At 39.4% G+C, this 24901-nt stretch overlaps 1 protein-coding gene across 2 annotated transcripts in view; it reads left to right on the plus strand.

Annotated features, from left to right (window-relative positions):
* PRLR (prolactin receptor) overlaps nt 1-24901 on the plus strand; it is a 91480-nt gene that overhangs the window by 41766 nt on the left and 24813 nt on the right. Inside the window, exons 1-2 of one of the 2 annotated variants that reach the window (XM_063320444.1) lie at nt 14932-15060; nt 19387-19455. The gene's annotated coding sequence lies outside the window, so the exon portion shown is untranslated. Of the gene's footprint in view, nt 1-14931; nt 15061-19386; nt 19456-24901 lie in introns of those variants that run through there. The other variant, XM_063320443.1, reaches the window with a different exon arrangement.

Genomic DNA, 24901 nt, shown 5'->3' on the forward strand with positions numbered 1-24901 from the left:
AGGAAAATCTGTATTCTTAATACAGAACTAGGAAATAAATATCATTTGCTGTTTAAATGTATACTATTAATAACAGTTGTTTTCTTGGAAAAAAGTATGTTAGACAAACTCTAAGACATTTTAAAAGTGTGTGTGTTTCAGCCAAGCAATATCATAATTAAACTTTTCCGCCGTCAAATGTTCAGCTTCATCTAAGATCAGATATCCTGATCTTGTGCCACGCCAATCTTAGTTATAAATATTTTAGATAGGATCTATATTTTTCCTGGTTATCTCATTATTAGCTTATCAGTATAATCAAGCAGAGTAGAAGAGGACAACTACGTAAATTATGATTTGGCATGTCAGAGAGTTGCCAGGGACCAATTAATTTGCTTTAGGCAAGATAATAGCGAATTTTCACTGGATTTCATAATTAATATGCTACTGAAATTAAAAATGAGATCCAGCAAGTCGGAGATGACTGCAAGCTTGCAGAGGGTGCCAGGAAGAAGCAGATAGAAGTTACCGTGCAAAGTGCTGTATGTGCCTAGTAGGGTGTGTTACCTTCAGATAGGAATAATCTTCTGAACTATCTCCTGTGAGATTTCCAGGTGGCTGTAGGTGCCTAGTGTGGCAGTTGTGCAAAATCAAGGCATGTAAATCCATCATTTGTAAAATCTATCAGGTGCTTATATTTGGCTTTTGAAAGTTCCCTAGGTGTTTAAGCTCAGCTATGCGTGCCATGGTGCAGCGACAGAGACTGGATCTATTCAGCACGCTGAAAAGATGCCTCTTTCATACCAACAGTAAAGCTGCTCTTTTCCCAGGTGTAAAATAGGCTCTTTATTTAGGAGTGCTCCTGACCCAAAGTAATTTCTTATCACATCCATAAAATTTGCAGATCGAACCTTGGGTCCCATATGCAAAGGTGTAGCAATAAGTTAGAGCACAGCTCTCCCCCACGTACCAGACGCCTTGGGCTCTTCCCGTGGTGGCCCCAGCTGCCTCGCTAGCCTGGTGCTGGAGATCTCTTCTTTCTGGGCAGCATTGACAGCAAGAGCTGCAGGAGGAGCTGGATCCGTATCTGTATCCGTCTGCTGAGCCTCCGTAGCCTGCCTTTGCTGCAGCTCTTCCTCCACCACGCACAACCCATAATACGGTGGAACAAAATCAGCATGTGGAGTATAAAGTCCTCAAAACTTGCGGACAAGTGAAAACTGAAATATGATATCCAGGCCCAAACATAATTAATAACTCTTCCTCTTCAAGAGTGCGTGAGATTTGCTTTGTTGGCCAACAAAAGCTCTTTGTTTCCTGGATATTTCAGAAGTGGTTGTTATTTTAATTGAAGCGCAATTAAATAGTCTGTGTCAGTAGGTCCTAGTCCATCTAATATTTATAATATTGGTTAAATAAAGCCAAAGTTAACAAGATACTGATAGAAATTTTCCAAGCATTTTAGGAAGATAAGGCATACAGTGACTGGAGTATTTTGTTTCTAATACTACTTCCTTTATTTTTAAGTAACCTTTATTCTCTTATCACCTTGCCCATGTTTTTTGTTCATATTTTCTGTATGCCAGCTATCCATATAGAAAACAAAAATGGTTGAAAGTTAGTATGTCGTGATAATAAAACTGAAATACATGATGGCAAGCTCATTCGTTCATATTTTATGTGGCATCATGTTCACCTGTTTGGCAAATGTCTAGATTCTGAGCTGCAAGAGTTCCTGCATTTAAAAAAGCATTCCTCTGCATTAAAATAGTCCTCAGCGATTTTTTGAAAAAAATGGATTCAGCTGAATGGATCAATGTGTTTGTGACTGAGTTACAGGTTGTAGCACAAAACTTACAGGAAGTATTCCAGAAATTAGAAGAGGCAATTATAATAAAACATTCCACTTTTTTGACAGAACATTTTTCAGCCCTGTGCTTTAGGCAGCACTTGTCTTTTCGGTAGTGGGAGGGGCTGACGGTCCTTAGAACACGGAATTCTCTGCTGCTGAGATTCACTTTTTCATGGCATTTTTATGCTGCGATCAGCCTCAGTTCTGAGTTTCATGTATGCTTTGATCTACAGACGCTTTCTAGAAGTTTTTCCTAACTTGTTTTCTTGCTAGTTTTCCTCCCGGCTTCCTTAATTCCATCTGCCATTTTGCTTTCAGCTTTGTGTTTGTCTGCGTGGTGTTTCTTAGCCAACAGGGCCTTGGAATAACCCAGACAACCTGGTAGTGTCTCCTCCTTCTTACCTCTTGGTTTGCGTTGTCCCATGGCAGAGCAGAGGTGCTCGCTTTACTCTAAAGGAGCTCGGATTAGTGAGAGCAGACGGCAGAACATTTTGTGCCCGAGCAGGGTTTCCCTGCTTTTGTAGAGTCCCAGCAGTAAAAGAAAATACTTTGTTAGCTCATGGCTGCAGAATTTATTATAAATGTTCTTTACAGTGGCGGTGTACATAAAACTGAGGGCTTCTTTTCCCAGGTGTGTAAATCATTAACAGAAGAGTATGTGTGGTCAGTAGTCAGCGTACCTTGTTTAGTAAGTAGTGCTTACTTTTACCTAGGACATGTGGTTACAGCAAAGCATAAAACTGGTAAAGGTTCAAATTCAGCAATACCGCATCCCTAGGTGCAAAAATGATATCTGGAATTTTATATCGCATGCGTACAGAAATTGTTCAAAATATAAATACTCCTTTTCCCTTATAGACAAATCCAGCTACTGAAAAGCAGCTCGTGCACAGAATCTGCTTAAACTAATCTTTTCCTGCTTCTACCCTCTTCTGGCATCAGTCCACTCATGCCCTGTATTTACGTAAAGAGAATTTAAGGGGCTTGTCCTCACCCTTGAAGACTGCACAGTCTCACTGCAGTTACTCATACAAGCCCTCCCTAACCTGTGGCTCCACTCCCCTCCTCTTTTGTGCTGTCATGTGTCAAGGTTATTGTTCTGTGCCTATTTCTATCAAATGCTTTTAGGTCAGTGTAAACTTTGTTTTTCTTCTTTCCTTCCTCAGTATAAGAAGCATTTGAGGGACAAGTTAATACTTGATCTGGCTGGGATGGGCAGTGAAGGCTTAAATTTGTAATCTGAGTTGTGTGATAGTCAGGTTTACTTCTTTCACAGAGGTTTTTACGGAAGAATCAGTCTCCCTGTTCTTGGCTTCCAAGAACACTTTTATTGACACTTACTTCTTCAAGAAGTTCTTCCAGACCCCTTCCTATTTTCTGATTTTCTGCTTGATCCTTCTTAGCCTGTAAGGTGTTAGCCATAGGAATGCATCTTAATCTGAAATTTGAAAAATAGCATGTAAAAATGCGGTATTACACAAATTATTTTTATCGGTAGCTTAAGAATATTATGTAGTGCAAAAATAGTTTGCATTAGTTCATCTTGATCCTTAGAAATCATCTGACTATACATAGTCTTAAAAGTAGACTGGAAAAAAGGTAATAAAGCAATTTTTTTTTTAAAAGGAAAGGTTATGGTTTTATGTTTTATGATCTTTAAGGTCCCTTCCGACTCTAACCATTCTATGATTCTATGATGCTACTACTGGAGGCCTGCTGCATTATCATATTAGAATCTTCCTGAGCCCATTGCCAGACTGTTTCCACATAAACAGCATGGGTTTAATTAAAATAAAGGTTATATATTTCCTGCGATCTAGGATATGTTCTAAGTCAGAGTGAAACTTTTTCAGTTTTTCTCTAGTATTCACAAGCTACTTATATTATATACACATTGCATGCGAAAAAGGGCATGGCACTCCATCAACATCAGCAAAACTTGCAAGGCTTATACCACATAAGCACAAGCCAAAAAAAAAAAAAAAAGGGAAAGCATATGGGAATCTCAAAACCTTATTGTATTTTCTGTTGCTGAGTAAAGGCAAGATACTGCCTTTTCTGTACATATAAAACATTACTCTATCCCTCCTTGAGGAAGGAGCTTCAGTCTCTTGCCATAGGAAAGAGAATACTGGATGTGCACCCGGGGCCATGAGTAGGTATCTTGAGCCTGAGGATCTTAGGGACTAAGAACAATGAACTGATAATTAGTTATTGATATAACTGCATTCACTTCATCACTTTTAAACCTAAACATTTGTTGTCTAGTGATCTTACTTAACAAGCAAGCAATCTTTCTGCCATGAAGGTCAGTTTAGTGAAATGCTAATGCTACCCAGTAAATTGTCTCTTATTCTGAAGCGGTAAGTTCAAATGAGCACCTGCAGAATATCTCTATCTGTGGGGAAGGAGGCAGTGGCATTGAAAGGAATGGACTAGACCTGGGAACACGGAGCTTTTATGAAAATGACAATGAAAAATGAATTCCCACCTATTCTAATCTTTTCCATCTGAAACAATAGGCAGTTGCATCAAGCTTATCTCTTTCTAATCTTGCCAATTTCAATAAGTACTTTTTCCGTAAGTATGAAATGTTCTTGAACCTTTTCTTGTGAACGCAAGGCTTGAATAGGTTTTGGTTTATCAGTGAGTTGGCATTTTTTTGTGCATGCTTATTCTTGTGTTATGTTTGGAGTGTTCATCCCAAACTGGCTAGGGAAGGCTGATAATATGATACCAGTTGTAATAAACAGCCAGATCCCTTAAACAGAAATGGCACTTATTTTATTATAGGGACAAAGTCAATAGAGCAAAAGCACAGCGCTGGGCGCATGACTCAAGTCAGAGGCACACCAGCTAACACTTCAACCATGTCTTATATACATTCAATATTGCATATGTATTCACTATTTTAGGCAGAGTAATTGTTTATAATGATTGATTATCATTAGTCCCTTTTCTCTTCTATTTGCGTGTTTCCTTCTGACAATTGTTTCTGAGGATCGATGATCTTCAGTTCCCTTTTCCTATGCATGTGTTTCCTTCCGGTAGGATCAGCTCCCTTCTCCCATGCATCTGTTTCCTTCTGGTAGGATCGATTATCATCAGCTCCCTTCTCCTATGCATCTGTTTCCTTCTGTTAATCACTTGTGGAGTCTTTTGGAGAAGTTCTTTTTTGTTTCTCTCGGATGTTTTTCTTCATGATGTTTTTCTTCATAGTTGCTGTTAGTTGTTATCTTTGAGGTTTCTCATGTTTCCTAATTTACTAAAGGTTAGTTATCCTTATAAGTCAAAGATTTATAGCCTTGTTATTATGGCGAAAGCCAACAATACCTTCACTATTTTTCACACCAGTCAAAACGTAAAGTCCTTTTCTGAGCCTATAGTGGAATCTCTAATTTCAAGACTGCTTCATTATCAGCCATTTCTCCTGAGAGTATGAGAGCCCGCAGGCTGGTTCACGTGCTTTGTTGAACTCCTGGTGCTGTTTACCCTACCTCCCTACTTAGACCACATAGTTTATTTGCAGCAAAGCACGTTTCCAACTGCATCCATACACACAAGATATGAACACAGCAATGATCAAATTGCACAATATAATAAGGCTAATTGTTAAGTGTTAAAATATGACTTGGTAATTACCTCATGTATATCTATTTTTAGTATTTTGGTGCAGTCTTCGTCACATTTAGCCAATGAACTCCAGCTTTTGTTTTGCCGTTTCCATTTGCTTGGAAGAGGGAGAAAGGGCCACAGACATCATAGAATGAATATGCAGTTACTGCATCAGAAGGTCAGCCTAAAATCCAGATAAGTGCTCCAAGAGGGTAAAAGTTTTGGATTACAACCAGAGAGTGACAACAGGACATTAGAACTGTAAACAGAAAAGAAAATATGGGCTTGCATTTTCCTGATGGCAGTCTTCCAGTACCTGCAGGGAAGATACGGAGAACTATCTTCTCTTCTTCCTTAGCCTCCCCTCCCTTCTGCATGCATGCATGTGCAGACACACACGTGACAGGAGGCAGAAGTTTTCCTTTTATCTGTCTTCCATAATTCTTTTGACTACTGCAGCATGTCTTCTCTCTTCTTTCTCTGTAGGAGTCTACTCTTGATCCTCTTTCATTATCCCTTCTTTCATTATCCCATTTCACTTCTTACTCTGCATCTCATCTGAATCAACAACTGCGTCTATCTTCTCTGTGGTGATTACCCGTGAAACTACATCTCCAAACCTTTCCTTTTGCCTTTTGGGCAAACAAAAATATTGGCCTGTCTCTCTGACTTTTTTTTGTGAATTTGTAACACCAGTGGAGCAAGCCAGACAGGGCTGGAGGACAGTTCCTGATCAGTCAGCCAAATCCTTTGTTTCTCACATTCTTCCTTAACTACTGTAGAAGACTGAACAGCCCTGCCAGTTAAGCAGCAAAACACTTTTCACATTTGAATTCAGATCCAGGCTGTGTTGCACATTCCTCTGCATTGATATTTTAAAGTGTTGTGTATCCTGCCCACCAGATCTCTTCATGTATTTTACATTAAGCAGCTACTATATGGTAAACAGACAATTTGGCCAAGGAACGAGCAAACCTCATTCTTTCCCAACCAAGTACTCTAAACACTAACCAATAGTCACATTCTGTCCTGGTTAACTTTTTTCTGTCCCTGTAACTTGCATTCATAGCCAGAATGGAAACAAGAGGGGTAGAGAACAATTCTAGCACAGATTACTCTATGCCGTAAGAAATAAGAGATTTGGGGTTGAATTTCCCTGGGATATCCCTAAGAATTATCCCTAGGATAATTTAACTGATGCCTCCTGGTTTCTAGGCAAATGGCCAAACAGATCTATTTTTATCTAAGTGAGGCATTAATTTGTAGTCCAAATATTTTTTAAAAGCCTATGCCCTGTTTGCTCAGGTGGCAACCCATAAAATAGAACTGCATTTTCAGAGTGAACAGAAACACTGTTACAGGCTTACCAGAAAAATAAAATAAAAATTGCTCTAAAATGACTGACAAAGTAATCATTGGAGATTTTGATATGTGAAACTGCTCTTGGTTTACTAAGGACCTGAGGCTAACTGATCTCACAATCTATAGGCCCTGTTCCTGCCAATATTGTATTATCCTGTTGCCCAGTATAAATCATATTTAAAAGAGGGTAGAATTCCTGAAGATAATAGAAACATACAATTTTTCTGAAAATTGTCAAATGAATGGCAAAGAGGGCCCCTCATGTGATCCTCCTCATGTGGAAGGAAAATTGTGCAGTATTTAGTTAACATTACTCTTAATTTGGCAAAAGCCCGTTAGACCATCAGCATACGCATGCTGACCATTCAAGCCAACTCATGAAGAAGCTACTCCATCGGCATAAGTTTGTCTCCAGCCCAGCCATAGCGTGTCTCTTGGCCAGTGGAGTATCACAGAGGATGTCGGGAAGGAGGAAGCTGGTATTACAGTGTCAAGGTGAAACAAATTCTTAGAAAATCAGGCTTTTTTAGTTCCACTGCTCATGGAAAAACATGGTTTTTTCCAGTCTGGTCTCAGCTTAATCATGTGTTCCTGCCACGTTTTAGAACTTAATTCCTTTTGACTCAGTATTGCAAAACTGTTCATGAAAGAGCTTTTGTTCTCATAAAATTACAGACTTACTGTATTCCAGGGCACAAAGTGTTAGCAGTGGCCAAGACATGTTTGATGCAACTCAGGGTATACGGGATATGCAATGTCTCTAAGCCACTCATTACAGCCTGGCACCACCAACATAGGTCAATATCACTGTGTAGAATGGAACTATTGGAGAATAATTTTGTTTCATACCAGCTGTCTGTGATTCAAAACTCATCTCCTGGCTTGAGAAGAAGGATGGTACATAAATCATTACAAAAACCGGGATGAGTAGTCTCTTCTTCTCTGCTGCCATAGTCATAGCTGGCACAGAGCCCATCTCCTCAATTCACAGTGTCCTTAGTCAGGTTCTGCACACAGACTTCATAACCTAGTACTGCTTTCATCATATAAGCAGGAGGCTTTTCTGGATTTTAATGTCAGACATAGTCTGACACTGTAAAGTGTCAAAATAGTCTGACACTCCTGCAGCAGTAAAGCTGCAGGAAGAACACAGACCTACGTATTGTAGATGCTGAAAAGAGCAAAGACTCATGTTCCTCAGTTGAGAAGTGTTCTGTCATTCTGAGCTTTTTGAAAAGTGATAATCATTAAAATGTTCTGGGATGTAATTTCAGTGCAATCACTGAAAATGTCACTCAAATAGAAATCCCAGGCATATAATTCTTGTTAGGGGTTACCAACCTGCATGCTAATGGAGGGAGAGAAAAAAATATCAAGAAATGACAAAGCTTTTATTTTCCATGCAGTTAGCCAAACACACACAGATGAACTTTCTGAAGAATGACAGTTTGTTCCCAGGTTGAGAATTTGTGACTTATTTAATGGTTTAGCTGTAAGTCAAAAATAAAGTAGTTTGTAAAGGAATTAGGTCATTGGCTGCTGTTTTTGTTATGAACACAGCACCTCTAAAAAAGGAATCAGATTTTGACTAATGGAAAAATATCATATAAAAGAAAATAAAAAGAGATTCGGGATTAGAACCAGAATTTCCTGAACCTCAGTGCCAGCTCTTATACATATTCACCATTGGAAAATGAGCATAGTGGAGCTCTAACGCAAAGTTCTTCTTGGAGCTGGCCTCAGATTCTCTCCGTTTCTCAATGAATGGAATTATTAGTTATATATTTTAGCTCTAGTTTTTGAGTGTTGTCCTGAAAGGTTAGATAGTCTTAAGTTTAGGGCATCTGGAGTGCTGTGTTCAGTTTAGGGATACCTAGTAGAAAAAAGACATGGGTATACTGGAGTGAGTCTAGCAAAGGACCGCTATGATAATTAAGGAACTGGACCATCTCACCCATGAGAGGCTGAGACCTGGGACCGTTCAGCCAGGAGAAGAGAAGGGTCAGGGGAACCTCATCAATGGTTGCAAATACCTGATAGGGGAAGTAAAGAATATGGAGCCAGGCTTTTCTCAGCGGCATCCGGGAAAAGGACGAGAAGCAATAAGCACAATCTGAAGTATTAGGAAAATTCCCTTAAACATAAGCAAATATTTTTTTACTGTGAGGGCAGACAAGCAGTGGAAAGGGTTGCCCAGAGAGGCTGTGGAATTGCTATCCTTGGAGATATTCAAAACCCAGCTGGACATGACCCTGGGCAGCCTGCTTTAGTTGGCCCTGCTTTGAGCAGTGGGGTGGAACTAGAAAAATCTCTGAAGGTCTTCCAACCTCATCTATTCTGTGATTCTTTGAAATGTTTACTAAAATTCCTGCGACTTGGATATTTTTTAAAATTATTTACAACGAAATCCCTACTAGAAATAATTCTGCTCATGAATGATCCCTTTAATCTAAAGTCCTCAAAGTATCTTGGAAACATTAATTTCAATCAACATGGAAATTATAAGTGTAGTTAAAAAGATACACATCTCAGTGAGATTTGGTGTCTGCCCATTTTGCAGGTGGGCAAGAGATGTCCTAGATGTCAGAGACTAAGCTATTGGCAGGGATGGGAGCAGAACTCTGGAGCCGAGTTCAAATTCTCCCTCTTCGTCAGCAGAACATACACCTCCTTTTTGGTGCTCACTTTTGTCTTCCCCACCTCTTGGGTGATGCCTGGAAGGCTTGGTGCCCTCCATGATTCTCTGCCCTTGAAATTTTTTTTCCAGCTCCTATCCACACATTTGGATAACACTTGCAGCAGCAAGTCTCTAAACCGAGAGCATAGTTTTAAAGCCTTTGAACCAATGGAGATTCCTACCAATTTCACTTGCAGACAGCCTGCAGAAATGCCTCTGATTTTAACAGTTTCCCCCTGTATTTCCACGGTGTTTTTTAAAGATAATGATATTACTGGTGCTAGCAGTGCTCCCTGCTGATTGTTTACCTATCTAAGGGACACATTTAGCCCATCATCTAGAGTATTTGCCCTGTCATGGTACCAAAAGCCCAAAGTATTTCCTATCCTTTTTAGTTTCTAGAATGGATTGATTACATATATAAGTATTTAATTCACTGATTGGCAAAAATGCATTAATTAAGTGAAATAAAATTGATTTCATATCAGAGTGTATACTAGTGAATTTAATTCCATATCAAAACTGACCTTGAGAAGCTGCTACTAAGGCAAATGCTTGTTTCCTGAAGAATTTGAGCAAAAATTGTGTCAAATTAGGAATCGCTCCATAAAATTTTGCAATAATTCACATCCATTTAGTGTGTCACTGTTTTAAGACTCCCCTTAATATTCTATGTTCTACATGTAACGATTCATATTTTGTAGGTACTATATTAAAAAAATCCTCAGATGCTACAATACTTAGGATGCAAGAAAAATCTAAATAAAGCAGCGTGTAACTCCCATTGCGTTCATCACAATGACTGAGAAGACTGAAATCCCGAAAAGTAAGTTCAGATCAACAGGACTGTCAAAGGAGTAAAGAGGTTCATACAGACCATAGTAAAGGCCATGTTCTTGATTGCTGAGCCTTGTGAGCTATGAACGTATAATTCCTAGAAATTATGCTTGGTAATAACACCAAAAGGTAGATCTGTCTGGCTTGTGAAATGCTCACAAGCGTGAGTGAGTTTTAGCAGGTGAAATTATCAGATGTGGGGCATGTGAAGAAAATGTAGTATTAATGATAGGAAAATCCATCACATGGAAAAATAGGATAACAATTCCAGGCCAGTGGTCTTAATAGACTTTGCCTCAGTAGGAGTCTTGCCTTTGCCATATAAAAGATCTTAAGACTGCTTTCTTCTTGCATCTGCTATTTGCAGTTGCCCCATGAATACAACTTAGATATATAACAGAGCTTATAGAATCACAGAATGGTTGGGGTTGGGTGGGAAGGAATCTCAAGGGTCATCTAGTTCCAACCCCCCTGCCATGGGCAGGGACACCTCCCACTAGACCAGGCTGCTCAAAGCCCCATCCAGCCTGGCCTTGAACACCTCCAGGGATGGGGCATCCACAGCTTCTCTGGGCAACCTGTGCCAGTGTCTCACCACCCTCACAGTAAAGAATTTCTTCCTAATAGTTAATCTAAATCTCCTCTCTTTCAGTTTAAAACCATTTCCCCTCATACTATTACTACACTCCTTGATAAAGAGTCCCTCCCCATCTTTCCTGTAGGCCCCCTTTTGGTACTGGAAGGGGCTATAAGATCTCCCCGGAGCCAACTCTTCTCCAGGCTGAACAACACCAACTCTCTCAGCCTGTCCTCGTAGCAGAGGTGCACCAGCCCTTGGATTCATCTTCATAGCCCTCCTTTGGATTCGCTCCAACATATCCATGTCCTTTCTATGTTGGGGCCACCAGAGCTGGGTGCAGTGCTCCGTGTGGTGTCTTTTATACTATGCTTAAAGAAAATACTCATATATTTAGTCTCACAAATGTATGTGCTCAGAATGTGATCCTGTAAAAGTTTACTTTTTACTTTTTTAAATGTTTTAAGTTATTTGAAGGACCTGGTGATTCAAGACTGAGTATTAAAATGTAAAGGAGTAAGCTTAATTGAATAAATAAATAAATAAATAAATAAGCTAAGACTAAACAGTCATACTTTGTATAGCAACATGGTTGTTATCGTGCACTTGTTGATTTAGAGATTTTCTGTTTTTGTATACCATTGTATACGCATAATTGTGAAACTGTTCTAGGTATATGCAGGTATAAAAAGTAAGCACTCTTACTCAAATCTGAGTTTTTGAGACCTAAAAAAGAGCCCGTGACCTTTTCCTTTCATATGTTTGTACGCGTAGATCAGTATTTTCAAATATCAGTTTCACCTTTCAAAGAATGAACTTTGTTTAAGCAGTTAAAGATTTGAGCAATTAAATTAGAGTTGGAAACTGTAATAGTGGAGTCGATTTTGGAATAAAATGCCTATCAACACCTTGCAGTACCCGTGTTCTTTTGCACCACTGGAGGAGGAATGTACCAGAAATCTCTATTAAAAAATCGGTCCTCTTTATTTGGTTTTCATATCAAAGACAAAATGGGCTGTGAGAAGGGGCTAAATGGTACTGTGTTTATTTAACCTTCCAACAACTGGGGCATAGCCTATCTCTTGTCTGTATAGGATAACACGGCATCCTGACTGCACTTAGAGCTTCTGTTGAAGGGCAGTAACATATCCACGCATGAGGTTAGTGGTTGTGTGTTCGGATAGGTGCGCCTGTTGCTCAGTCTGTGTGATTCTGGGTGCCTGTCCTGAGTAGCTCACAATGTAGTCCAGAACGGAGAAATGAGGTTTGCATCGGCATGCTGCTTCATGGGCAGTAGGCACCTGAAGCAGTTTAGGAACATTGCAGAGGTGGCCGTTGAACTGAGTGTGTCCTTACTGGGCGCTATTCAGCAGCATTTAACTACGGAGAAGAATTGATACGTATTATCGAAGAGCTAGAAAATTTTGTACCACTTAGCATACTTCATAGAAAGTAGCTGTGTAAATGAATAGTAAGATGGAAAATGTTTAAATGTAGCTAGGGCTCTGAAAGTGAGGTAAAAATCAGTTTGAAAAATCCAAGCAAAAAACCCCAGAAAAACAGTATTTATAACCCAATGGACTTTTATGACTCAGCTGGTCTACTTATTTCGAAAATGTATGTTTACATCTAAAGACTTCAGAATGCCTCAATTACCCATCCATATTGTCTGCAACTAATTTGTCTTCCCAAGGTCCTACTGCTATTTTTGCTGTTTTGAAAGACTACCTCAAGGCAACCCTCAAAACCTATTCTTCACCCAGACAGCAACTTTTTCAAGCTGAGTCCTTTACATTCTCTGAGCTGCACCTGGGACAAAACTCCAGGGAGAAGGAAGGAGAGGTGCCTCTTTTTACCTACTTGCATGGTTCTTAGAGCCCTAATAGATGTTGTGTGCTTGAGCTGCTTCACGGCTGCTTTGTTCTGTGTGCAGGTCATAGCCTCCTAAGACTGTTATTTTGGCAGCCATGTCAGAGGTGTAGTGATCTATTTCTCATGGACTCTGAAGGATGCAGATTTCAAGTGGAAGAAGACCTTAAGGGAGGCAGAGATCTCACTATTCTGTCTCAGGGTTCCTACCATGCCCAGTTAAACAAACAATCTGAATTGGATTTGAAAGTCTGGTGCCAGTATCTGTTAAGAAGTGTCAGATCATAGTCAGTGGAGCAACTCAATGATTAAATTAAAAGATAAATTTAAAACATGGCTGTGTTATTCTTCAATGATTTTTCTATTTAAATTATATAAAATATGTTGCTACCTACGGCATGCAGCCAAGAAGATGCAGGCATATGACCATAAAAGGCATCACTGAAAAGGCAACTTGAAAGGATGCAGGTAACAATAATGTCTGAAGGTGTGGACCCAAGTTTCAATAAAAATGACTTTTATATCAAAGGAAAAGGTCAGGCTTTATGTAAGCAAGGATTTAAAAGCCTGTCTTGTTATTACCTAAAGTAAACCCCACAGTTACAGCATTTTTTCCTCCTGCCATTTCATAAATGTCAGCATAAGGTTTTTATTTCAGGGATTGTGGAAGAAATATTGTGGATTAAACACAAAATGAATGTTTTTACCATTTGAAATATGATTGGCTAACTGGGTGCCTACACAAAATTATTAATTGTAGTTGATCGTACTGTGATCTAAGCCAAAATGGGTTAATGTTAATTATGGAGGCTGATGGTTGATTTCCAGTGATCCACATTACCATACTTAAAACTATTTCAGCTGTTAGTAAAATTTACCAGTTTGCTGCAATTTAGCATGAAATCCAACATACAGAGGGCAAGCATGAAGGTTCCTGATGCTTATGCCTTGTCTTTGTTTCCTTGTAAATATCAAATACTTCTAAAATAAATGTCATTGATATTTCAGATTTATCACTTTCACATTTTCTTTTTTTTTTTTGACATTTTTGTGAGACAGCCTTTGTCTGATTAAAACATGCAGATCTGACATTTCAGATGCTCGGGCATAAAAAGTCGTCTTTGTCTACCTGCAGTTACTGAAACTTTTGAATTTTGGTCAGTTTTATTTTAGGTGAAGATCAGATGGTTTTGCTTGCAAGCAGGTCTGAATTGACCACTCCAATAGCTCACCTTCATACCTTCCCCTTTGGCTGCTAAACTGGATGGCAGTTTTATAATCTTGAAGCAGCATGCCATTTCAAAGGCAGAGGGCTCCGGTGTTCACTTCACTGTTCCAAGGTGAAGTCGTTACCCAGTATAATAAGGCTTATAAAACTTAATAATTATTGTACACTCCATAGGTTCAATCTGAGACTGAGTGCAAAGAAGGAGAAATTTCACAGCCACTGAAGCTATACAATACACAGTGAATTAAGAACATTTACAGAAAAACCAGATGTAACCGGATGCATCGATACATGCTGTAACAAAAAGTCCTTCATTTCATTCTGAGCCTTTTTCCACCAAATAACAGGAACATACTGAAGAAAAGTGTTAAAATAGATTTATGCTTCAGTACAGAATATAATTTTTATTCCTTGAAATCATTTGTTCTCCAAATTCTGTTTAGTAGAAGTAAATATTAGAACGATTAGAATTTCATTATTTAACCAAGAAGTGTGCAAACTCCACAGAGGAGTTGGGCGAACTGAAACATTCATGTTACATCTAATTGGGCATATTTGGTGTTACAGCAAAGGTAAAGGAGAGGCATTCTTGTGTCCTTAGTGTGTTGAAACTAAACACTATCCATAGTCCAAAACCTAATATCCCATATTTAGTTAATCTTCATTTGTGAAGCCATTTGTTTGCCTTTGCTGCACAATGAAGATTTCTCTCTCTTTGCAAAAAGATTTCTTCAAGTTGTTTCTTGAGATGCAAATATTACCTGTTAGAAATGCATTCATCAGTAGGAGACACAATACCGTCCTTGCAGTTTCTAAGGAACAGAGCAAGTGGGTTAATGAATGAATGGGTTAATGAATGAATACATTAATAAATTTACCTTTAACCTCCGGAGATTGCAGTGTAAGTCTTTGTGCCGTAAACAAGTACATAAAAGTCTCACAGTCTGCAACCTCAGGTTCACTTCCTTATGCTGCAAAACAAATGAAAAAACCAAAACAAAATTCACCATGACTGAGAAACTCCAAGGAATAGTAGCCTGGCATGAAGACAGGGCATAGATCAGGTTAGTTGTATACTTCATTCAGTTTATGTATTCATCGTGAAGAAGGGAAGGTCGTACTCCTGATCAAAGGGTGAATTCAGTTTGGAATGGATATTGCAGCTTTTAGGAGCTTCAGTATTCTTCCACTGCAAAACCGTGATTAAATAATGATATTTTTGCTGTAAGATGACCATCTATGTGGAGCTTAACAGGGCTGTGATACAGCGGTATTGATACTGTTATTGGTTTGGCATGTAGAAAGTTCAGAGTAGTTTGAACATTTCACTTCTGTAATGAGGCATTCCTCATAAGGAAGCTGTGTGGTTTTTACTGACATTAGAGGTTAATGCCACCTATGTAAATACCCGTAGAAAATAATCTGTTTATAAAATGTGTTCAACATGAGTCTACTCGGGAATTAGGTACTGAAGAGATCTACAAAATGCCACCAAGATTAGAGCTAGGTGTGATAAAGATACTTCTCTGCATATCCACGTTATTTCTGTATTAAAGGGAGTATAATGCTTTGGGTTAGAAGTGCCAAAAGATTAATTATTTTAAGCTCAGGCAAGTGAAAGGTTGAAGGTTAAACATTGCTTTATTCCCATTATTGTCAGCAATTTCTCTCACGAAATTGTTAAGAGCAGATTTTTCCCTCAGTTGTAGATTACCAGGATAACATTGTTTCGCGCCTTTGGCTAGCCCGTGTGCCACTCGATCTGCGTGTGGCATCAGTGGCAGCCTCCACTAGGCAACCACAAGGCTCCTTAATCAGCAAGTTGGAAGGTCAGGCAGTATGTTTGAGGAATGTTAATGTTCGCAAATAATAGGTCATTGAGTGTTTATATCAGTTTGATTGGAGCAGTAATTTTTGGCAATTGTGTTCTTTTACAGAGTAACTCTACAGTCACTTAAGCAATTCAAGTGTAAATGTACAACAGGTACTCAGAAAAAGACAAAGAAACAGCTACTTTTACAACCTCATACTGAGGACCTCCTGAAAAACAGAACACTGAAACAGAAAACAATTATTTGTCCAACAGTTTTCTCTGCTCCCACTGATATTGTTAATTACTGAGCACATTTTTGATTGAACATTTATTCCCTTGCAGACAGCTTCTTTCTGTTACAGTCATAAAGCTTTGAAGGTAGACTCCAGACACAGCCAAAATGGATGGTCTCGGTGAGAGGGAATAAAGAAAACGTGCTAGAGCTAAGGTCACAGCTTTCTTCAGCGTTACCTTACGGATGCCTGCTGCCATTAGGATCCAGAAAATGCTTCTGCTCCCCCCAACCCCATTGCCTGTGTTCACCAAGAAAAGGCTATTTGGGGATGGCAGTGGATGGAGCTTTGAAACTCAAAGCGGGTGTTGCAATACATTCTAAATTACAGCTTTATCCAACCCTTTACTGCCCAGTGTCTGGTGCCACCAGATTTGTTCTTTCCCCCTTCTGTGTCCTTCCTCATTGTCGCTTTACCTCAGATGCACTCCATGAACCTTTCACACTTTTGTCTGTTACTGCGTTCCCTGTGCTACTTTCAAAGTCCTGTTCCTTTGCTTCCTGTAAAGTTTCAGTCATTTTAGTCCCTTCACAACAAACTCCCTCACCTCTACACCAGCATCTTCCCCCAGAAATGTCAAAATAGCAAGACATTTCAGGCCCTTGCATTGCTCATTGAAATTCTTTGTATAATTAAAGATTATGAGAAATTTTTCATCACAACATGTTTTCATTGGAAAAAAATTATAATAAAACTGTAATTATTTGTTTAGATTTCAGAAGATGTTTTGGAAAATCTCAAAATAAAATGCTTTATGTTAGTTGGTGATACTTGTTCATTTTGGAATTTTGAAAATTTGCGTGCATTTGGTTTAGTTGAAGAAGAATTTGTGACATTGTGAAATGACATTCTGAAGTGAATTTTCAAAAACTGATTCTTCATATGCGGTTTCCAGTTTATGGGATATTTTGAAAATATTTCGCGATGAAAATAATCTTTAGTTTCAAACCAAAAATATTCAGGTTTTGACCTGCTTGTTGTATCCCCTTCTTCCACTTTGTGTTATTAATTGGGTTTTTTATATTTTCAGTTCTTAAGAGCAGAAACTCTTCTTTGTACAGTACCTAAGACAGTGGGATTCTGCCTTTGTTCTCAGGACTATCATAATAAATATGATTTGAAAAATCATTAATTGATGTAGAAGTACTTGAGTGAGAGTCGTTTTCCTGGTTAACGCAGGAGGCCAGGTCAACTCTGTGATGATCCTTTCCAATCACAGATATGAACAAGCCAGTGCTTATGGCACTATTGTAGCTTTGGTAAAAAACACATTTTATGTCAGTCATATTATGTAGGGATGCGTCACCAATTCATGATATCACTTTGTGATGAAAACAGTCATGAAAGCAGAATAAAATTTGCTGGTAGGCTAGAACGGTATATTTTGATGTAGTAGCAAGTAGTAGAAATCAGTTAAAGTAGAGGAAGGTTTATTTTTGTTTAGTTATCATAACCATACATTTTCTCGTAGAACGAGGCTTCCTTTGAAATGTGGCACAATTGCATAGTTTTTTATGCGTCTCTGTGAAGTGATCTAGATCTATATGGCAGCTTGTATTTTGGGAGAATTCTTCTGCTTAGCCAATCGTGAGACAAACTGTGTTCCCAGTGTGCACACTGACAACCAGATTTCTGTCCTTTCTAAACCAGGAAGCAGTTACTGAGCTCCATCTTTAAACTACATTTCACCTTATGTCATGGTTGAGGAAGTTCACTGCAAACATGATTTCTGCTGTATTCAGTTGTATGTTATCTATGCGATTATATAGATGCACACAACAAAGAAACCATTTATCGCCCTCAATTAAACCTAATCCTCTGTAACGGCATAATGCCAAATAATTTCACGGCATTTTTATTGTTCTCATTAGCTTTACTGAAATGGAGCCAAACAAAAGAATACCTTGGTAACTGTGTAATACAGCTTCCTACCTAGTCTCCAGGCAATACAGACCGTTCTTAATGTTGTAAAAATATTTTACTTTGTTGTAAACTGTTTAAAGATAGAAGACTTTGTAAGAAATACGATGATGAAGTTAGTAATTTCAAAGTTAGTAATTTAATGTATAAATAGTTTTTCTTCCTTTGGCAGCTAAGTGGCCCACTGAAACTCACCTAAATTATTTTTTCACAGCATATGCACTCAGATGGGATGACAAAGAACAGCTAGTTAACATAGTGTTGTTTTTTGGTAAAATATTTAATTTCAGTCTGTTAAAGGCAGCTGAGTCAGGTAGCCCCATAGATGTGAGGCTGCTGTAGGTCCATATCCTCAGGTTCTGCCAGTAGCAAAGCTGAGCAGCTCCTGATGGGTGGGCATACGGACACAATAAACACACACAGAGGCCACACACATCAACAGAGATGTAACACATACAATTACGCGTATGCGTGTGCATTTGCACAAAAAAACCTGACTGTTCTAGCAGCGGGTCTTACGTTGACCCAGTAGCTGGCCCCAGATCCTTGGTCTCCCCAGTTGCGGGGGAGTTGCGTATGATCCTGAAGGGTTGCAGTCCCACTCCTCACTGACACCAAATGTACCCACTCAGATTGGAGACACCCAGACGGAAAATAGTTAGAAATAGGACTCAATGAGAATATAGGGTAGACGGCAGTGATCAGGCACCAGACAAGCCACCAGTTTACACGTAACTGGCCCCTTTATTACCCTTTTCACCTTATTTTCCCGTGCTTGTTTCTCCCCAGTTCACTTTGATCCCTTCCATTCCTCCTCAGATTCTTTCCCCACTTCATCCCTTAGCGAGTGCTATGCCTCCTTCAGTCTGTGAGCCATATGGGGAAGAGGATTTGTTTGGTAGGCTTCTCCTTATGGGTTCCACACAAGGGACAATGGTCTGACAGTGCTTTGGTAGTCTTAGGCATAGCCAATTCCCTGCGCCCCATTTTCTCTAGTTAGGCTGATAGGGTTCTGCCCTAAAACTCCATCAGTTTTTATCTGATCCTGTCCCGGCCTTTGTGTAGATGGTGATTAGCGTTTAATTGCATAGCCTAGCACAGTCTACTGGTAGATCTAATCTGCATCCTAAGTTGCTGCAAAATGTTGTGCCTTTACTGAAACAGATAAAGGAAAGAGTGGTATTTCACCATATTTCACCAACGCTATTGCTGTCAGTGTTTAAATGTATTGACTTAGAGTGTCAGTATCTGAATCAGCTAATACAAAGAGTGATTTTTTTTTTTTTTTTTGCTGCTTATGTTTTAGGAATGAAATAGTGATACTTCCAGTAATATACTAATCCTGGAATTTTTTTCTCTTGCAGATTATCAAGTGATCTGACATTCATGAAAGAGAGGAACAACAATCTTCCTCGCACACATGAATGCTTTAGGTAGGAAACTGGACTTTATACTTCATGACTACGCTAGATAAAAATAATATTTAAAATTATTATAGCAACGTAATGACTGTGGAATTGGGCTTGGTAGTTGGTAGAGATGAACTTCCGTCATATTTCAAGAGCAATTTTCAAGCTCTAATGTAAATTCTAACTTTGAAACTGTAAAATTTTACTCTTTTCAGCTTACGCTTTTATTGTCTGTAAAAGGACTGCTGTAAAAATAATAATCTTGAAATTATGGCTAAAAGTACAGACCACCAGAGAAGAAAATAGAATATGCGGGAGCTGTGCGACTGGTAGAGGAAGATTGCTATTGTTAGCTAGATCATGTTTTCTTGGGAAAACAAAGGCAATAGAGGCACTATTCAGAAAAGAAAAGGAAGTAAAAACCCAGTAGGATCAGTTTTTAGCTTTTCTTATATTTCTAGTATGAATCTGAGCAAAGTACTTGATCATTCTCTGTCTTGGTTCCCCATCTGTAAAGTAGGTATAATGGCACTTTCTTCTTTTTGTCTTGGCTTTTCTCATCAGTTTAGATCTTGAGAGTTCTAAAAGAAGTTTCAGGCTTGGTTCTGTAAAATTAATAGGTGTTAAGTGCATAAATACTTTGATGGAGCAGTTAGTGTCTAAGCTATTTTCAAGAATCTGGGGTGTCATGATTTTTCTTTTTCAGAAATTACATAAGTCTTTCAGACTGAGGAGTGTATTTCCATGGGTTAGAGAAGTGGTTTCATTCATCATCACACATTGACTGCTAGTCAAAGGAAGTAATACAAAGGGTCATTAGGAGAAGGTTTGTTTAAGAGAGAAATTTAGGAAAAATATATTAGAAACCCTTTTTTAGGCTTTTCAGGTGAAATCTAAAATAACTTATAGGTGCTTCCAATTTATGGAACACAGAAATATGAAGTGCTTGGTCCCAAGAAATTAATTGGATTTCTGTGTTCCCTTACATACCAACAGCAGGAACTATGCATCGTCACAAAGCACTCCACAAAACCTATGTGCTGAAAGTAGCCACCTGGAATCAGTCACAAGAAATTCAGACCAGACGCATGTCTTCTCTGGAGCCTAGACATTGCCATGAAGGCTGTACTGGGTGCCTGAGGGGTTCAGAATCTGGAGACTCCCAGTTAGGGCTCATTCAGAGTGGGAAAGCAGAGCTCTGGACGCGCTGCCCATCCATAGCTTTAAATTTGCAGTATAACCACAACCATCCCTGTCATTCAGAAACACATCAGTGACAGCGATGCCCATGTCTTGGCTAGGGACATGTATCAGCGCTGGCATTTGAGAACTCAGCATGGGAAGGCAGACTCATGCAATGTCCACAGTATAGCTGAATGTATGTCCAGCAGGATTCTGGATGGTCTAGCAGACTGTCACATTCTTCATTTATTCTGCTCTATATTTGTACTTGGTTTCATACAGCTGCAGTTCAGCCTTTTAAATGGTGATGAGCCTTTTAAATGGTGTTTTGAGACTCCTTAAGCTGCCTTGCCCTGGGCCTGAAGGTTGAACATTGTTTATTGTCATAAGTATTGGGAATGTGAGTCTTGTTCAGTATAGACTGGTAAAGTACTTTTGGCTTTAGATTTCTTTAGCAGCACGAGCAAGGCTTGTGATGGCCATAATGTCATTGCCAGGGGATGCTACACAGTTGTTCCTGCAAGCTTGAAAACATTGCAGACAGAAAATTTTTTCATCTGTGCAAAACTGAGTAAAGACTTCTCTGTCGCTCTGAAGAAATTCATCCTTCAGTATAGCCAAGAAAGACAGAGAAAAGAATATAAGAACTAGAACTCAATTAGGACAAGGACATTTTTCTCTCAACCCTGCTCCACAGCACCTGATTTCAGTGTTGATACTTAACTTTCAGCTTCATCTAGTATCATTGTAAGCACAGTTTTCAAACCTACGGTTTCATGATATTATTAATTGCAGAGTAGGGTTGTTTTACAGGAGTATCTAGCACTTCTGTGCATTCTCAAACCCTGGTAATCATTTCCATTTCCATCAAGGTGCACTGTTTTCTGAGGTGCAATGTGCAGCTGTTGAATACCATATAACAGCTGCATTAAAAGGGAAAAATTCAACTATAATGTCAGAACGTAATAACTTCATTGGAATTTAATCAAAACCTTCAAAAAGGAGGCATGTGATCTTTTAATACCAGTTACTCAGCCCTTGGTTTTGCATGACATTCTGGCAAATCAATGTCCACTGTGTCCCTTATAAATGAATGCATTCAGTCACAAAAGTGAGGCATTCCCTCACAGCATCTTCAGTAATGCTAATTACCCTTTTATGAAACCATTTTCAAAGTCATAGATTGGGGAGATGCACTTTTGATATAGTTATGACAAAGTGGTCATTATTTTTTCTATTAAAGCACGTATCTTTAAAAAAGAAGACATCTCTCCAGAAGTCTTATAAACAATATTTGAACCACCCACAAATACCAAATACCAGGCAACCGTGGAGACATAGGCACTGGAACAAATGGAATATGGTTAATATGCCTGGAGCCTTCTGGCCATTGCTCTGCTGCTGCTTACATTCCTTCTGAAAGCAATACAAGTATCAGAATGAAGCTTTTCTAAGAGGCTTTTAAGCATGATCTTCAAATAAACAGAGGTTCTGTTACTTCTTTAATAGAAAATACTTTGAAAGTATTAAATCCTAGATGTAAGATATGACAGCCAGATATATCATACTTCTGCATAGTTTTCTAACTGTTAATAACTCAAGATATATAACTTGAATTGAAACACTAGCCTGGAGAACATATATTGGATCACAAAGTCCAGTCTCAGCTATCACAAACAACCATGTCATGTATATTTCATAATAGATCAGACTACCTGGGAAAAATAAATGGGATTTTTATGTTTGGAAGACTATTCTAGAAACTCACTGCTGTGATGGTAACATTTTTCTCTATTTTTTTGAGCTAATTATGGCCATCTACTCTTGTTCCAACATTTGCTAGACATTTACACATTCTTATTTTCTCTCTTTTGATGCTAATCTCCTGCTATGTTTATAGAAGACAGCCATCCTTATGTGGAGTAAAGAGCCAATTCTTTAAATTGCCATCATGAGACCGCCTCCGCCGGTCATCATGAGACCGCCTCCGTGTCTTCTGATCATCTTTGTAGCTGTGTTCTAAATCTGTTTTAAAGGGGTTAACCTGGGGGTTTTTTCCCTCCAAGTACACGTGACCAGCATTATACATAGAGTTTATTCTGTGTCATTAATAGGTCCATATTCACAGAATCACAGAAAGATAACAGTTGGGAGGGACCTCTGGAGATCACCTAGTCCAACCCCCTGCCAGAGCAGGGTCACCCAGAGCAGGTTGCACAGGAACACGTCCAGGCGGGTTTGGAATGTCTCCAGAGACGGAGACTCCACCACCTCTCTGGGCAGCCTATGCCAGGGCTCTGCCACCCTCAAAGTAAAGAAGTTCCTCCTCATGTTGAGATGGAACTTCCTATGTTCAAGTTTGTGCCCATTAACCCTGTGTCCTGTTACTGGGCACCACTGAAAAGAGCCTGGCCCCATCCTCCTGACACCCGCTCTTTAACTATTTATAAGCGTTGATAAGATACCCCCATCAATCGTCTTTTTTCCAGACTGAAGAGACCCAAATCCCTCAGCCTTTCTTCATAAGAGAGGTGTTCGAATCCCCTAATCATCTTTGTAGCCCTTTGCTGCACCCTCTCCAGCAGTTCCCTGTCCTTCTTGAACCGGGGAGCCCAGAACTGGACACAGTACTCCAGGTGCGGTCTCACCAGGGCAGAGTAGAGGGGGAGGATGACCTCCCTCGACCTGCTGGCCACACTCTTCTTGATACACCCCAGGATGCCATTGGCCTTCTTGGCCACAAGGGCACATTGCTGGCTCATGGTCATCCTGTTGTCCACCAGGACTCCCAGGTCTCTTTCCACAGAGCTGCTCACCACTCATCACTGACCTCCAGCTAGACTCTGTGCCCCTAATCACAACCCTCTGAGCTCTGTCTTTCAACCAGTTTTCTATCCACCTTACTGTCTATTCATCTAACCCACACTTCCTAAGCTTCCTTATGAGGATGCTGTGGGAGACCCTGTCGAAAGCCTTGCTGAAGTCAAGGTAGACAACATCCACCGCCCTCCTCTCATCTATCCATCCAGTGATGCCATCATAGAAGGCTATCAGATTAGTCAGACATGATTTCCCTTTGGTGAATCCGTGTTGACTACTTCTGATAGCTTTCTTTTCCTCCACATGCTTTGATATGACACCCAGAACAAGCTGTTCCATCATCTTTCCAGGGATGGAGGTGAGGCTGACTGGCCTGTAGTGTTCTGGGGTCATCTTTCTTGCTCTTTTTGAAGTCTAGAGTAACACTGGCTTTCCTCCAGTCCTCAGGCACCTCGCCTGTTCTCCAGGACCTTTCAAAGATGACAGAGAGCGGCTCAGCAATGACTTCCACCAGCTCCCTCAGCACTCTCGGCTGCATCCCATCAGGACTTACGGATATCCAGTTTACTCAACTGATCTCTCACTTGATCCTCCTCAACCAAGGGGAAGTCTTCCTTCATCCAGATTTTCCCTGTTACTTTCTCCAAAGTCTGGCACGCCTGAGGGCTGTCCCGAGCAGTAAAGACAGAAGCAAAGAAGGCATTCAGTAACTCCCTGTAACATGCCCTGTATCTCTCCTGTTCTTTTTCATCGCCACATTACAGAAGGGGTTCACAATCATCTCATTTTTAAAAAACAAATTCTCCCAAGGAAAGATACTTGTTTTTGAAGGCATTGATTTCATCCTATTTCTATTAATTTGGTTCTGAAGTTCTTCAGTTTCTAAAATTATCCTGTTTTCCTTCCTGAGTGCTCTAATAGAGCTCTTTCTTGATGATGCCTCTCTCTTTTGTCATATTGACAAATTTAATTCTTTGACTCACTGTAATCAGTTTCTCTTATCTCTCAATGCTTCACAAAGAAAAGATACATCTGTGAAAGTAAAAAAAATAAATCACGGTACCAGTTCCCTATAAAGAAGCACAGTATGAGTCTCAGTTTGATAGTTCTGTATTTGGCAGATGTTCCAACTATTTTCAGAAATAAGAAAATACTGTAAGTATTTTCATATGTATATGCAACAGTTACTGTTTATAGTTCTTTATTTCAGCTTCACTTGAGAAAAATGTGTCTTGTTCTTGCATGAGCTCAGTGGCCTGTGCTCTATATTATATAACACCAAGTTTTCATCTCATTTCTGAAGTTAAACACTAACGTTTGTTTGTTTACAGTCATAAAATTTGCATGTGCTTACACAAAACTGGAATTTATATTTAAATGGTTTGCTCTCCACCGACTGTGCGCAGATTGCTGTGAGTTTAAAGTGAGTTTAAAACTAACCCAGATGTGATTTTGCAGCCTGTAGCTC

Source organism: Chroicocephalus ridibundus, chromosome Z (assembly GCF_963924245.1).
Source record: "Chroicocephalus ridibundus chromosome Z, bChrRid1.1, whole genome shotgun sequence".
Lineage (NCBI taxonomy): Eukaryota > Metazoa > Chordata > Aves > Charadriiformes > Laridae > Chroicocephalus > Chroicocephalus ridibundus.